The following is a 16,243-nucleotide window of genomic DNA, read 5'->3' on the forward strand; positions in this document are numbered from 1 at the left end:
CTCTACATATTTTTTTAAATAGTTTAGGAGTTATTTTTTGAAGATATTAATGGGTGGTGTCAGTAAAAATTAAAACCACAACGTGATGACTAAGGTGTGAGGGTGCTACCACCATGACCCAAGTCCCTTTTTACTAATATCATGAATATGAATATAGATTGTCCAGTTATTAGATAATATTGACATATATGATATAGATAGAGAAGTGATCTCCTATGATTTTAGATGTTTAATTTGAAAATCTTATCTTTCATATGCTTGTTCGCCTCCCAAAGTTGATATGTGTGTGTGTTTGGAACTAAATGAAATATGAATCCAGATGTACTAAACACCAACAAGAAGGAACAAATTTAAATTATTCAAATACATTACAACTCAAAGAAATTGGGCTCGTAATAGTTTGTTCTGCCCAAGAATAGAGTTTCAAGCCATATGTGGTCTTAATTTGGGAAGGGTTGAGGGTTGGAAGCCCCGTAGTTGCCCTCTCGGAAAACATGGGGTTTTCTCTTAGCAAGCCTTCAAACAAGATGTCTTAAACCATAAGTTTCTAATCAGATTTTCCAACCCCTAGAATGGCATGTATCGGGCATTTCTAGCGTTGGGATCATACTAAAGTGGAAAGCTAAAATTTACTAGGATTTATTTTGATTTTTTATTTAAAGAGAAAATTATTTATATTTTTGTTGTAGAAATATCGGTGATTTGCCCTTTGAAGCTTGAGATAAGAAAGGGGCTGGGGCTGTGGTGGTAGCATCCCCACACCTAGTTACCACATCATGGTATCCATTTCGATCGTTGACACCCCCAATTAATACTTTAAAAATGTAACGTCCCAATCTATTGAAAGAACGGGTAGGGACCTATCTTCCCCACTGAATTACCCTAAAAAAAGCTTGAGACCATCTTCTCCCGCCCTGCTATTTGGCCACATTTTCATGGATTGAGATATTTTATATTTTGAAAGAATTTTAGGTACTTTTTATCTCTAAAATTTTCAGTACCAAATGTGTCATAAGTTTCGGATTGAGGGGTCGAGGGGTGGAATCTATAGGCTTTGGAAAATCGAAAAACAGGTTTTGGTGTGGAAATGAAATCGTGGTAAAATTAGGTGATTTTCTAATATTTAATTTCCATAAAAATTTGATATCCTAGCCATTGAGCAAACCAAATTTTAAAAAAAAAACGGCCCGACGACCTAGATCATCCACCCCAAAAACAGCGTCGGAATGATAGATTGGCATGTCGAATCAAAGAATCGGCAAGTTTTGTCTTATTTTTTTTCTTCAAAAAATCATTATAAATTACTAAAAATAGTGTTATTTTAGTTTCTAAAAGAAATTAAGAGTGATGCATTATATACTTTCATTACTTTGTAAACATAGATGACTATGGAGATGTTGTTTGGATGTCTGTATAATTTATTATAAAATGTATTATAATATTGCATCAAAATAATTTAAGAATATTAGAAAACACTTCCATGTAATACGATTAAAATAATAATTTGTCATATAAAGTGAAATTAGTATTACAACAAAGTATCAAATATTTATTATTTCACTTTACTCATCCAAAATTACCACAACCTAACTAACTATAATATTTTATATTGAAATTGAAATTGTTGGTTTATATTTTATAATTATTTTACTATGCAAATGCAAACTGTTGGGATATGCATATCTTTGGTTCATATTGATATACATCATTATGGATATATGAGTATATATCTCTTGGTAAGATTAGATATCTAGAAGATAAGAAGAGATTAAGTCAAAGTTACCTGGTCATCAAGTTAGTTTGGTGATAAGGCTTCCTACTATTTACCTATATCTCCAAGAGTCATACCATATTTATCTCCTGTAATTGTGATTGTCCTCTATATATAGAGGTACTTGTTGATGTAAACGTTGAGCCAAAATAGTGAAAATGTAGCTTGTTGGGCTTTGGATCCGTGGACATAAGGCTTCGGCCTGAACTACGTAAATGTTGTGTTCTCTCTTCTTCTCTCTCCATTCCATTCAATGTTTGTGCATGTATGCTCTCATGAATTCTAACATGGTATCAGAGCATCGTCTCTTTTGATCGTGGTCTATGTGGAATGATTTGAAGCCGTCCCTATTTCTCCCTCGTTCTTGGCTTTATTTTCGATCAAACGTTCTAACTTCATGTCTTGTTACCGAAGTTACGCCGCGAGCATACCAGCTTCGGCCAAGTGCCTTCTCCATTCTTTCTCTCTGTATATTAAATTTAAAGCCAAATCGTGGCTCCTCTGTCAATTACCCATGGAGGGCGTATTCAGGTGCAAGTGCCGAATACCCATGCGTTCCAGCCACATATATTCAGGTGAGATTGCCCCTCTCTTTTCGGCTTCGCGAGCCCAAAGTCTGCAACCCTCGTGTTCATTTCGGCATTGAGCAAGATGTTTGTTGCCTTCACATCATGATGGAAGATCGCCGGCTGCACCCCGTTGTGGAGGTACGCTAGCCCCTTGCCTGCAACCACTATGATCACTCTCCATGGTGCCCCTTACCTAGCAAAAAACTTGCCGGAAATCAGGAGATCAGAGACTCTATCCTGCTATAATTGTCGAGAAACAACTATTTTGTTTTTTCGAAAACACCTCAAAAGCCACAGAGAAACAATCAGATGCCGACCGATAACAAACCAGGGCCTAATCCCTCAGCTCCTCAAAACCCCTATCGGAACTGGAAAACCCCTGCCGAAAAACCCGTCTTTGTTTTCTCTCATCAGATCTGTCAGGAAAAGCTACTCTCTCTCTCTCTCCATTGGGCTTCTTTCTCTCTCTAGACATCTTCCTCTTTGCTTGCAAAGTGTTGTGACATATCCTTGCTGCTTGCTGTCTAACAATTTTCCACGTCTCACGAGCTTCAGAGAGAGAGGCAAGTTTATCAGTCCGATGAAGGGAGATTTTTGTTAGGTTTTACATAGGACCTACTGCATCTCTCACGCTCTCTCTAGTGAAAAATATACAGCCCTTGCATCTCTCTCTCAAGTAACTGAGCATGGAGACCACTACTTCTATCGGTCATGCTTTGCACCTGAAGACCTGAAGATCGAGCGCAATTTTTTAAGCAACTTACTACTATTCAAACTCCAGTTGCTTTGTGTCAAAGCATATTGAGTTTGAGGGGGAGTGATGGGATATGGATATCTCGGGTTCATATTGATATACATCATTATGGATGTATGAGAATATATCTCTCAATAAGATTAGATATCTAGAAGATAAGAAGAGATCAAGTCAAAGTTACATGGTCGTCAAGTTAGTTTAGTGATAATGCCTCCTACTATTTATCTATATCTCCAAGAGTCATACCATATTTATCTCATGTAATTGTGTGATTGTTCTGTATATATTGATATAAATATTGATCCAAAATAGAGAAGATGTAGCCTGTTGGGCTTTGGATCCGTGGACGTAAGGCTTCTGCCAGAACCATATAAATATTGTGTTATCTCTTCTTCTCTCTCCATTTCATTCAATGTCTATGCACGTATGGCCTCATGAATTCTAACAAATCTAAAATGTCTTATAATATCATCCAATTTTAAAAAATCTTATGTACAACTATAAGAAAGAATAATACATTACATAATTTATAATACAAATAAATTAATAAATAAAATACAAGTAAATTAAGAAATAAAATTAATAAATAAAATAAATTTGATTATCAATATATAATTATTAGTTATATTATTATAATAAATTATAACATAATATTGTTAATGGGTCATATACAAGCTCATTGGCCGATCCGGATCGGAAATTTTTTAAATAGCTATTGGTTGAGACTAATCAATCTATATAAAATTTTTGGTATTTCAAAAATTATAATATATATAGATATATATATTCAATTTTTTATTTTTTTTTTGTTACAAGAGTACTATAATTTCATTAAATACACAAAGATGTTACAAGTTTACAAAAACATCAAAATGAAATATTGAAGAAAAAGTTCTTTAGCAACCAGCAATTCATCCAGCTGAGTCCCTTTTTTTGCTAAGTCATTCGCCATCGCATTTGCCTACCTGTAGACGTGCTGAAAAGAAACTATCAATTGGCCATTAATATCCATGATATCTATATATTTACTTCTCACACTCCATGGTATTCGAGTTTCTTTCGTACACCAATTGATAATATTCATAGTATTCCCTTCAATAACACAGGGCCAAGTTTTAAATCGTTGAAGAAAAATACGCAATCCTTGAAGCATGGCTTCCATCGCCGCACATCACGCTATTGTTACCTCACAAGGCTTTGCATATCATAAAAACCTTTCACTATAAGAAGCAACTCCCAGATTCGTAAAAGAAATTCCATCAAAATTCAACTTTAGAGTTCCATAAACTGGTGGCCTCCATACACTTCTTGTCTGAACTTTAATCATGCTTTAGCCGATCAAGTTGGAGAGATTGAATAAAACATCTACTTCCGCGACTCCAAAAACCTCTTTTGTTACCAAAAGCTAACTCCAAATATTATGAATGATCCTTCTTTTCACCACACACATCTCAACTCCTCTACCTTCAAAGACTCTACAATTTCTCTCCTACTTTTCACCACACACATCTCAACTCCTATACCTTAACAGACTCTAGAATTTCTCTCATTCCATAGCTCTTATAGCACCGCACCCTTAACAATCTGCCAAATCATTTTCCCCATTTTAGATTGACTTCCACCATCCCATTATAAAAAAGATGGGAAACGATAGGCTTCATAGTCACTTTTTGCCATGTGGCAGATGGGTAGAGAGTGACGCCAAATAAAACTTAAAAAATCTAAATAGGCTGCTTACGTGAGGTAAGTGCGGTATTAAAAACTGTTAATTAAATATATTCAAATTCCAATATATTGTTCGACCGAGAACGCTATATTTTTTGAGCTTCCGAGTTTCCTAGATAAGAGATGCAAACAGAGAGAAAGGGGATGCAGAGAGAAAAGGAGAGAAAGGGAAGAAAAGAAGAGATACAGAAAGTGGAGAGAGAATATTAAAAAATAATATAATGTGGAAAAAAAGAAAAAGGGAGAAAGAGGAGAGATAAAATAGAGAAGGGTTGATTTGAAAAAAAATTAATTTAAAATAAAATAAAATAGAGAAGGGATATAGAGCGGAGAAAGAATGGAGAGAGTAGAGATGAAAGGGAAAGATAAAAATAGAAAAGGATGAGTAGAGAGAGAAAAAACAAAGATATTAAAGAGGGTGGAGAGAGTAGAGATGAGAGAGAGAGGAGGGATCCAAGGAGAGATGAGACATGAAAGAAATGAGTAAAGAGACAAAAGAGGGATATGAAAGAGAGAGGAGAGGGAGTTTGAGGGTTAAAACTAGAGAGAAACGAGTCCAAGAATGTCACGTTCACACGCGAGTCCAAAAATGTCACGTTCACACGCGGCTTTATTCTGCAAAAACTAAAGAGGGGGAACCAATTTTCACCAAAGAGGAAATCTCAGCTTTTTGGCTCCCTTTCCTTAAACAAGCAATTCCCATCTCCCTCCACCTTTTTTATCTGCAAAGCAATCGTTCAGCCATTCCTGCCCAAGTTAGAGAGAGAAAAGAGAGAGGGAGAGAGCTGTTGCTGCCCAAGTTAGAGAGAATGAGAGAGAGGGAGAGAGCTGTTGCTGCCCAAGTCAGAGAAACAGAGAGGGGGAGACTGTTGGTGCCCAAGTTAGAGAGTTAGAGAGAGAGGGAGAGATTATTTTTCTACCTGGTTTTGGGTATCTGGGAGGGAGGCAATGCCTTTCTCTAGAGAGAGAATGTGGTTGTTTTCTGTTGGATTCGAGTGAACGTGATAGAGAGAGATGGGTCTCGAGGTGCATTTGTGGAATATATGTTATCAGTTGGGCTCGTGCATATGAGAGAGAGCGAGAGAGTGAGGTTGAACCATAAATTATTGCAGACTATTGAATCAAATGCCATCTCTTTCTCTGTGATCATTCATAGAGAAATTTTTCGTGAAATAAAATTTGGAAGGCGTAATCACATAATAACATTTTCAAGTGGATTTCCTGTTCCTCTTTGCTCTCTCTCTCTCTCATCATTCAACTGATGATGAATGGCTTCCTTTGTGACTTTTTTCGCAAAATTTCACGTAAAAACATGTTGTTTTTGATGTATATGTGCCTGAACTTTTTTCCCTGAGATTAGTTTTGGGTCTACTTTGATGTAGATCGTTGACATTTCTATTGGGTTTTTTCATTACTTGAGAATGCTTTTGTTAATTTTTTTTTGGGGGGAAGAAAACCTGTTCGTAGCTGAATACAATATTTGTTGTTTGTTGTCACAAGTTGATTGGACTCTGATCTTTTATTTGTTTTAAAATCTTCCATAATGCTTTGCTCTATTATTTTTAGGGAATATCGATATTTTTTATGTGTTTCTACAACTGCCATAATGCTTTACTCTGTTTTTTACGGAACATCGACCTTGTTGATGCGTTTCTACAACTACGATAATGCTTTCTTCTGTTTTTAGGGAACATTAATCTTTTTTGATGTGGTCAGGGATCATGGTGTACTGATTTTTATTTCGGTGACTTTCCATATCTTGGTGGATTTTTATTATGCGGTGGTTCTAGCTTACCAAAGAGATGCATGGTAGTATATTCTCTTTTTTTTTTTTTTTTAATGGTAAAGAGATGTATACTGATTTTTTATTTTATTTTTGGTGGTGGTTGTACCCTCGGAATAAAATTGGTAAAGATATGAATACTGATTTTTTAATTTTTGGTGGTGGTTGGACCCTTTGAATTTTTTATTTTATTGTAGAACTCTTCTAAAGCTTCATCAAATGTTTTCATCTTTATATATTGTCTTCAATTGAATTTGTTTAATAAATTTGGAGTAACTTGGTTCATTTAGCACATTTATCATAATTCACATACATGAATTGACATTGGTTCTAAGTTGATGGTCCATGTAGTTTTTTTTTAATCGCAGTGTTCTACTACAACTGCAGTTGGAATAGAAAGCAAGCAGCTACATCATGATCACTTCATAATGAGATGATCACTGTAATTGTTTTTTTTCTTATTTTCTTGAGGTTTTGTTGATGAATTTGGGAATTGAGCCTTCATGAATCATAGTTCCATGATTGTCCATTGCTTTAATTATGCATTTTGCTATGTGAAGAGTTTGGTCTCCAGTAAACCTCCGATTATGCATTTTGATGCTCATGACATAGCATTACTAATTTTAATTATACATTAGTCTTCTAGAAAAAGAGCTAATTAGTGTGACTGCTGATTGGGCCTTGAAGTTATTGAATTCTTGATAAACTGCTGGTTTAAGTGTCTTTTTTTTTTTTTTTTTTACTTTCCCCCTATTTTTGTGGAACTCATGAATGTGAATGGCCTACTCTGACAAAGGCCCAATGCATTACTGATTTTAAAAAGCTCTCTCTCAATTAATGTGGTTTGTCTCTACATTTTGCAATCTACTGAAATACAATGTTCTAAAATTGAGTATAATTGGAATTGTAGACAAGGAAAATTGTCGAGAATTTTGTTGCTTGTTTCTTACATGACTGTATTCAGCAAATATGGACCAAGGTTTGCATGCAAATTACTTTATCCTTGATTGATAATTGCATGATGGGCATTCTGTTTGTGCCTTTACCAGTGTGATGTGTTTCATATAATTTGCATCCAGTGGAGCCCATGCCTTCGCGGCGTTGCCATATTATTGCGGTGAGGAAAATTGATATTAAGCTTTTGTTGCATACTTAATCCTAGTTTGAAATCTACGGGCTAGCAAAATTTGTGGGACTAACTTTGTTTTAGACTGATGCTTTATTTATATATTTCAAGCTATGGAAGCGCTTCATTGCAAAAATCAGCAGGATGGTGCAAGAGTTAGAGAGAGAGAGTGAGAGAGCTACATTGAAAAAAAATCAGTTGGGTTGTGCAAGAACTAGTGTTCATAGGTCGAGTCGTGGCAATGGCACTCTCTTAAGTTGCCCCAGCCCTTGCTTTCTTCCATGGCAGAGTTCCTACTCAGATAGGAGAGTGAAGCCCTCCCTTCTCCTGGTTTCAGGTGCAATTTTCTATACTGATCTCTCTCTCTCTCTCTCTCTATAGAATAACGCATACATTACATTGTTTCTTAGGTGATTTTTGACATTGTCGTGGCTTCGTGTGTTTACTTGCTTTATTTAGTTCATACTTTTGATGGGTTCTCAGTGAAATAGGAATAAGGATTCTTCAAACTTGAAAACATTTTTTATTCTAGATAATAAGGCATCAATTGTAATTTGTTGGGTTTCTTCAACTGATTTGCTGCGATTTTACTTAATTTGGATTCTGCTTTTTCTGTTTCCCCATGTGATGGTTTGAACTTTGAGGTATAAAATTTAGCATTTTGACAAAAAGTGAGAATTGATATACATCTGATTATCTTCTTATGAGTATATCTTTTATGGGGCATTCACGCATGAGAATCATGATTGTTCCTTTGTAAATTACTTTGTAATATCTCAAGCATGCATTTGCCCTCTCTCTCGCTCTCTCTCTCTCTATGTTTGTGTTTGTGTGTGTGATATCGACATCCGTTTGTGTGATATAGACATCAGTTTGTGTGTGTGAGTGATATAGGCATCCCTATAGGCTTCTGAATGTGGAAAACAACATCTGAGTGTCACTAAACATGGATACTTAAGACAATGATTCATATTATCAGCTGGTTTACCTTCTCTTAATTTAATGGTAACATGGTTTTGAACCATTGGCATGATGTGGATGTGGAGGAGCGACTGGTGCAACTGCTCCTACTTGAATTCTGAACTCTTGGCCATCATCTTTGGGACTGAATATCTCTGTCTTGCTCATCTCTTAGCCCGGATTATCTTAGTCTTTTTTAAAAACAAGAAACAGCAGGTTACTCCATCTTTCTCACAGATTTCATCTTGTTTTTATCATTACAAACTTAGCTGTCATCTTGTTGTTATCATGCTCCTTCTGCTGCTCACTTCCCACGTGCGTTTTCAGCACACATCCACACCATTTATTGTTATGAAAAGTTTGCTGCCTGCTACTGTCTTTTACGACATTGAGCAGCAGCTTTTTGGATTTCAAAAGAACTTTGTTTTGATACAAGAAAGTGCCAAGACCTTGGTTGCTGCTGTCCACCAAATAGAATATAACATATTAAGCCTTTTCTCTTCTAGAATACAACATACTAAGCTTTTTCTGTGAGGCTATTCATACAGAAAATGAGAGAACAATTTTGGTTTAACAGAAAAGTAACTTCTTTTCATCATCTATTTTGCATAGGTTATTTAAATTTTCAACAGAATATGTTAGGTAGAGTAAGAAGGAAACCATATTACTTTTATTAGAAGAGTTTGCAACCATAGTAACTTGCTCAGTTATCATATAAGAAGAATTAGTGAGCATGAAGAGAAACAGAGTGTTTGAAATGGGTATTGATTTTGTTTGGCATGGATCTTATATATGTGCTGCCAATAGGAACAAATAGTGAGAGAGAAGAAGGAAGAAAAGAAGAGAGAGAGAGGAGAAGAGAGATAGAAGAAGAGAGAAGGAGAAGAGAAAAGAAGAGAAGAGAAGAAAAGAGAGATGAGAGATAAGAGAGAAGAAAGAAAAGAAAGAAGAGGAAGAGTGGAGAGATAAAGAACAAAAGAGAGGGAGAGATAAAGAGAAAAAATGGGAGAGAGGGGAGAGAACAGAAAGTATGAGAGAGAAAGAGAAGAGCAGGGGGAGAGGAGAGAGAGATGAAAAAGAAAAGAAGAAGATGAGAAAAGAGAGAAAAGGGAGAAGAAAGAGAATAAAATCAAGGGAGAGATGGCAGTTATGAAAGAGAATAAAATCAAGGGAGAGATGCAGTTATGTCATGGACGGCAATGGTCATTGCCGTTCATGACAGGAGGGAGAGGAAGAAGGTAACATGAATGGCAATGGGTTCTGCCATCCATGACAGAAGAGAGAGAAAGAAGAAAGGAGCATGGATGGCGATGAGTTCCGCCGTCCATGACTGAGGAGAGAGAAAGGGGGAAGGAGAGAAGAAACATGGACGGTGATGGGCTCTGCCGTTCATGGCAGGAGAGAGGAAGAGAAGGGGAGAAGAAACATGGATGGCGATGGGTTATGTTGTCCATGACATGAGAGAGAGAGTAAGAGAGAATATGGATGCTGATGGGTTCCGCTATCCATAATAGGGGCGAAAGAGACAGAAGAGAGAAAAGAAGGGACACGCTTGGCTATAGGCATTGCCGTACGTGTCAGAAGAGACTCAAACACGACCCGGCCCACCAATTGGGAAACGGCTCGGCTCTATGCCTTTGTCAGAGGATAAGAGAAGAAATGCCTCGCCTTGCACAACATGGGGAAGGAAGCACTTAAACAGTGGTTCTGCCCGCCACTCTGGTTAGGGCCCAACTCACTGTGTTCATTCTAGGAGATCAGAAGAGAAGGAGAATGTCATGCTTGGCGATGGGTACCACCGCGCATAACTGGGGAGGAGAGAGAAAAAAAAGAATAAAGAGAGAAAGAATTGGAGAAAGTGAAGAAAAGGAAAGAAGGAACAGAGAGGGAGAGAGTACAGAGAGACAAGAAGAAATAAATAGAGGGATTAGGAAAAATGAAAGAGATAGAAAGGAAAGTAGAGAGAGAAAGAGGAGAGAGAAGATTAAGAAAGAGAGTAGATTAAGAAAGGGAGAGAATGAAACAGAAAAGAGCGTGAGAGAGAAAAGTAAAGGAGGAGAGAAAAGATTAGGAAAGAGAGAAACATGCACCGTGGTACTTACTGTCATGCATGTTGAGAGAGATGAAAAGAGAGAAAGAGAGAAGAAAAGAGCGAGACAAAGAGGAGAAGAGAAAAAGAAAGAAGAAGAGAGAGAAAGAAAGGAAGAGGCATGCGCAATGTTTCTCACTACTGTGCATGTTGAGAGAGGTACGAGAGGGAAAAATAGCAGAAGCGAGAGACAGAGAGAAGAAGAAGAGGAGCGAGAAGAACAAGAAAAGAGAGATAGAGAAGAGGAGGAAGAGAGAGAAAGAGAGAAGAAGAGAGAGAAACAAAGAAGAAGAAGAAGAGAGAGAAACATAGAAGAAGAGAAAGAAAGGAAGAGGAAGAAGAAGAGAGAAAGAAAGAAGAGAAGAGGAGAGAGAAGAGAGGAGGAGAGAGAAAATTACCTAGGGGTATCGGCTATTTCTTCTCTCTCATCTCTCTCTCTCCAAGATGTGCCCACAATCTCAATGAAAAATCTAAATTTTTTTTATCCAGTTGAAGGTCCTTTACAATGAGAGTTGGGCCCAAAATCTTGGTGTATGTCCAAAACTTACTCTAATTGCTAAAAAAGACAATTTATTTGAATTAAAATAAAATCTAAAAATGAATGCAAAATTACAGTTTTGCCCCTGCCCAACAATACACGAAATTCTAAAACAGTCCTTGTTGCAACCATGGAACGTGTTCGATTTTCTTAAGATGATTCGGGGTTGCTTCGATGTCCGTATGGTCAAAAGATGATTACTTTATCGTTGGGCTCGACATGACGATCAATTTGATACTAACTTCGAGCCATGTATCATGTATTTGAGCCATGATCATGTAACTTGAAATTTATACGAAACTTGAAACTTCTGATCGATAGTGCGCTTGTTCCTTGATGTATTTCCTTGGTTTCTTCATTGAATTGCATTGAGCAAGCCGTCACGATCACGTTGCAACAAATGCAGCTCGATTTTATGCCCAAACGAAGATTTTACAATTTTGGGTTTTTGTCCTGAATTTGCAGTAACTTTAACGCCGTCGTACGCAAAATTTAACCGTTCATCATGCACAGGGTTTGGACTAGTGGTAGCTTTAGACCTTACGCACTCAATGCAACTAGTTTCACGTTGATCGGGTGTGCGAATGCCGTGATATGGCCACTCGAGTGAGAAGCGCTACTGTTGATTTTCTGCAACTCTTGTTCTCGAATCGTCATCTTCTCTCTAGCTTTTCTCCTTGCTCGGACATCGTTATGGGATGTGTCGCATATCAAAACGTTCGTCTTGACGAGAAGAACAAGCTCGCAAAATTTGAACGCGACCCGACTCGTAACGAGGAAGATATGAGTCTTGAAAATTACTGATCGTGACTGTAAAAACCAATCTCCTTTAATGGAGACTGGTACAGGGAGAGCGCATGGGAATAACGTGTAGCCTATCATTTTTTAGTTTTTTGCCCATAACTTTGTCCTAGAATGTCTATTTAAGTCAAAATTGACCGTCAGGGGTTATCGACTGTGCCGGATCCAATGGCGATGGTTCCACATCCATTTGACACTTTGTTAATAGGGTTCTAGTTATAGGGTCCATTTAAGATTGCTAGAGACCGATTTTTTCGAAACTGTTTATTTTTCTACACTGCCTTAAATATGTCGAATTGCGACGAAACTTGTCTGGTGGCCTTTTGAAGTCTTAGGAACATTTTCACCCATTTTTGGGGCAATTATGAGACTGTCAGGAATTCCACTCTAAACTAAGGCTTTATTCACTAGCTTCTCTTTTATTCCGCATTGGGGACCCAAGGTGTTGAAAAATGTCTTCAAACATTTGGTTCTTTTTATTGGTTGGCATTGCTTATGTTTCAATTCAATAGAAAAACTTTTGGGGTCAGGTGAAATCCGTGGATCCTTATTTATAAGTCAATTTACAGTTCAATGTTTTGTGTTTCAGTTGAAATTATTCATAACTTTGTCTGATTTTTTACTTGATATTCCTTTTTATTTTTAGGCCTAAATATATTTATTAATTAAATTTTTAGTACGTCCTTTCATCTTTCGTAATTGGGTTGTTACAACTGTCCTTTTATGCATCTCAATTCTTTGCATTGTTTAGCCTTAAGATATGATTAACTCAATAATTAGACTTTGGGGTTGGGTGAAATTCGTAGATCCTTCATGAATTTGTCGTTTTCCTTTCTTTTTTTGTTGTTTGATTAGAAATTAACAATACTATATTAAAATTACGAGTTATTATTTCTTTTTATGGTTGCAAGTCAAAAGATATTCATAGGTTAGTTTTTTAATATACCATTTTATTTGTCTTGGTTTTTTTAATTGGTTGGCATTACCTAGGTTTTAATTTAATAAAACAACTTTGGGGTCGAGGGTGAAATCCTTGTATCGTTATTTATAAGTCCAGTTACCTTTTGATCTTTTGTGTTTCTGTTGAAATTATTAATACCTCTGACTTTTTACTTGCTATAGTTTTATTTTTATTTTTAAGCTTAAGGGTATCCATGACTTAGCTTTTTAATATATTATTTAATCGTTCATGGTTACATGCATTATCTAATATAACTTATGTTTCAATTTATTGACTAGACTTTGGGGGTATGGGTGAAATTTGTAGATCCCTATTAACTAGTCAATGTTTTTGCCTCTTTTCTTTGTTTGATTTGAAATTATTCATAGTTTATTTAATCTTTTCGGTGATATTCTTTTTTAAATTTTAAGTAAAAAAGATATTCATGGTTGAGATTAATAACGTATCGTTTTATTTGTCGTGGTTCTTTGCATTGTCTGGCACTACGATATTCTTGGCTAAGTGTTTTAAGATTTCTTTTTATCCATCTTGGTTCTTTGCATTATTTGACAATATGTTGGTTTTAACTCAAAGGCTTGGCATCAGGGGTGAAACCCGTCAACCAAGAGAATTATCGATTTTCCTTCAGACTTTGTTTCATTTAAAATTCTTTATAATTTTGCTGAAAATTTTTAAGCCAAAGAGTATTCATGACTAGGTTTTTTGGGCAAGTTTTCTATGCTTCCCCTACAACATAAAACTTATATACTTCTCGTTATCCAACCATCCATGCTACATGGAGGGCTAAGATTGCCCCAATCACACTGTCTCGTCTTTACACTATTTTATTTTTAGTGTTTCTATAAATTATTTTGACACCAAATTTTATACGCCTAATCCTCTATTAAACTCGCACTAGCGAAACATATAAAAAGAATATTTCCAATAAAATAAAATGACCAAAATACCCTTGAAATTTCAAGGGATATTTTGATCATTATATTTTATTGAGAAGTTATTTTTAATATTTTTAATAAGTGCGCCCCAATGAGAAGATGGCACGTACAAAATTTCATATTCATACAATTTGTATAAAAAACTAAAAAAAAATACTTTGAGACATCGGATCTAAAGATCAAACGGTGAGTGGCTCTCTTGATCAAAATCGAACGGCTGGATGGTAGGGGAAGCATAGATCTTCTATGCTGTAGGGGAAGTACAGAAACCTTTCCTAGGTTTTTTACGTATCATTGTTTTTGTCTCAGTTCTTTTTATTATCTTCAATAACTAGGTCTTAATTCTAGATTTTGGGATCATGGGTGAGTCTCGTATATCCCAATTTAGTAGTTGATTTTGTTTCATCTTTGGGTTGTTTAATTCGAAATGATAAATAATTTTATTGGCATAATTGATATTTTTTTAGTTTTATTATCCTAAACATTAGCTCGTAACTGAGTTATCTTAAGTGTCATTTGAGTTACCCTGATTCTTTGCATCTTTTAGCCTAGGATATGTCTTAACTCAATAAATAGACTTTGGGGTTGGGTGAAATTTGTAGATCTTTCATAAATTTGACATTTGTCCTTTTAGTTTTTGTTGTTGATTTGAAATTATTCATTACTTTATTAACATTACGTATTATTATTATTTTTTTATTGTTGCAAGTCAAAAGATATTCATAGGTTAGTTTTTTAATATACCATTTTAATTTCCTTGGTTCGTTTTATTAGTTGGTATTACTTGTGTTTCAATTTAATAAAACAACTTGCGGTCGAATGAAATCCGTGGATCCTTATTTATAAGTCCATTTACCTTTCTATTTTTTTTTTTGTTTCAGTTAAAATTATTCATAACTTTATCTGATTTTTAATTGGATATTCTTTTTTATTTTTAAGACTAAAGATATTAGTGACTTATTTATTTGGAAAATCCGTTCATTTTTCTTGGTTACGTGCATTCTTTAGCATAATTTAAGTTTCAATTTATTGTCTTGACTTTGGGGGCAGGGGTGAAATCTATAGATCTCTATTAACTGGTTAATTTTCGAGCGAAATGGTTAACTTTTAACTGGTCAATTTTCTTATTGATTTTCTTTGTTTGATTTGAAGTTATCCATAGTTTGTTTCGTCGTTTATTTGATATATTTTTTTAAATTTTAGGCCAAAAAGATATTAATGGTCGAGATTTGTAACGTACTATTTTATTAGTCATGGTTCATTAAATTATCTCACACTCAGATGTTCGTGACTAAGTGTTCTAGGATTTCCTTTCATTTATTTTGGTTCTTTACTTTATTTGATAATATTTTGGTTTTAAATCACTGACAAGACTGAAGGTCCAGGGGTGAAATCCGTCGACCCTTCGAGATTTGTCAATTTTTCTTCAGAATATTTTTATTTCATTTTAAATTCTTCATAATTTTGTATACTTTATGGATTGGTGTTTATTTTCAAAATTTTAAGCCAAAGAGTATTCATGACGAGATTTTTTATGTATCATTATTTCTGTCTTTTTTTGTTTTATCATCAATTACTAGGTCTTTATTTGAATGATTAGATTTTGGGGTCAGGGGTGCAATCCGTATATCCTTGTTTTGAAGCTAATTTTATTTCATCTTTTGGTTGTTTAATTCGAAACGATAGATAATTTTGTTGCCCTATTTAATACTGTTTTAGTTTTATAATATTAAAAGATAGTTTGTGCCAAACTCATGTGAAATCCATAGATTATTCTTGAATTTAGTGTTTTTCTTTTCAGTTTTTGTTTAGTTTTAAATTATCAATACTTTGTATACATTACAGGTTATTATTTATCTGGTACAAGGATATTCGTGGCTTAGTGTTTTAATATTTATGAGATTTTTACTTGATATTCTTTTTTATATTTAAGCCTAAAGATTTGTTTGACTTTGTTTGTTAGTACATCCTTTCAACATTCTTGGTAACGTGCATTCTCTGGCATAACTTATGTTTCCATTTATTGAGTAGACTTTGGAAGCAGGGGTGAAGTCTGTAGATCCCCCATTAACTGGTCAATTTTTCTATTGATTTTTTTTTACTTCAAATTATTCATAGTTTGTTTAATCTATTAGTTGTTTTTTTGAAAAAAAATTTTAAGCCAAAAGGGTATTTATGGTCGAGATTTTTAATATACCATTTTATTTTTCGTAGTTATTTGCATTGTTTGG

The 16,243-nt window shown here is 35.2% G+C and overlaps 1 long non-coding RNA gene across 7 annotated transcripts in view; it reads left to right on the plus strand.

The window, feature by feature from the left end:
* Positions 1–5,487: 5,487 nt before the first annotated feature.
* Positions 5,488–16,243, plus strand: part of LOC148782827 (uncharacterized) — a 60,579-nt gene continuing 49,823 nt past the window's right edge. For 2 of the 7 annotated variants that reach the window (XR_016051028.1, XR_016051026.1), the window contains exons 1-5: positions 5,492–5,909; positions 6,536–6,628; positions 6,990–7,044; positions 7,652–7,719; positions 7,840–8,065. This is a non-coding gene — a long non-coding RNA (uncharacterized LOC148782827). Of the gene's footprint in view, positions 5,910–6,511; positions 6,629–6,970; positions 7,045–7,651; positions 7,720–7,812; positions 8,066–16,243 lie in introns of those variants that run through there. The other 5 variants (XR_016051027.1, XR_016051024.1, XR_016051029.1 and 2 more) reach the window with 4 other exon arrangements.

This window comes from Amborella trichopoda, chromosome 3 (assembly GCF_054954075.1).
Source record: "Amborella trichopoda isolate Santa Cruz 75 chromosome 3, AtrichopodaSantaCruz75HAP2 v2.0, whole genome shotgun sequence".
Classification (NCBI taxonomy): Eukaryota; Viridiplantae; Streptophyta; class Magnoliopsida; order Amborellales; family Amborellaceae; genus Amborella; species Amborella trichopoda.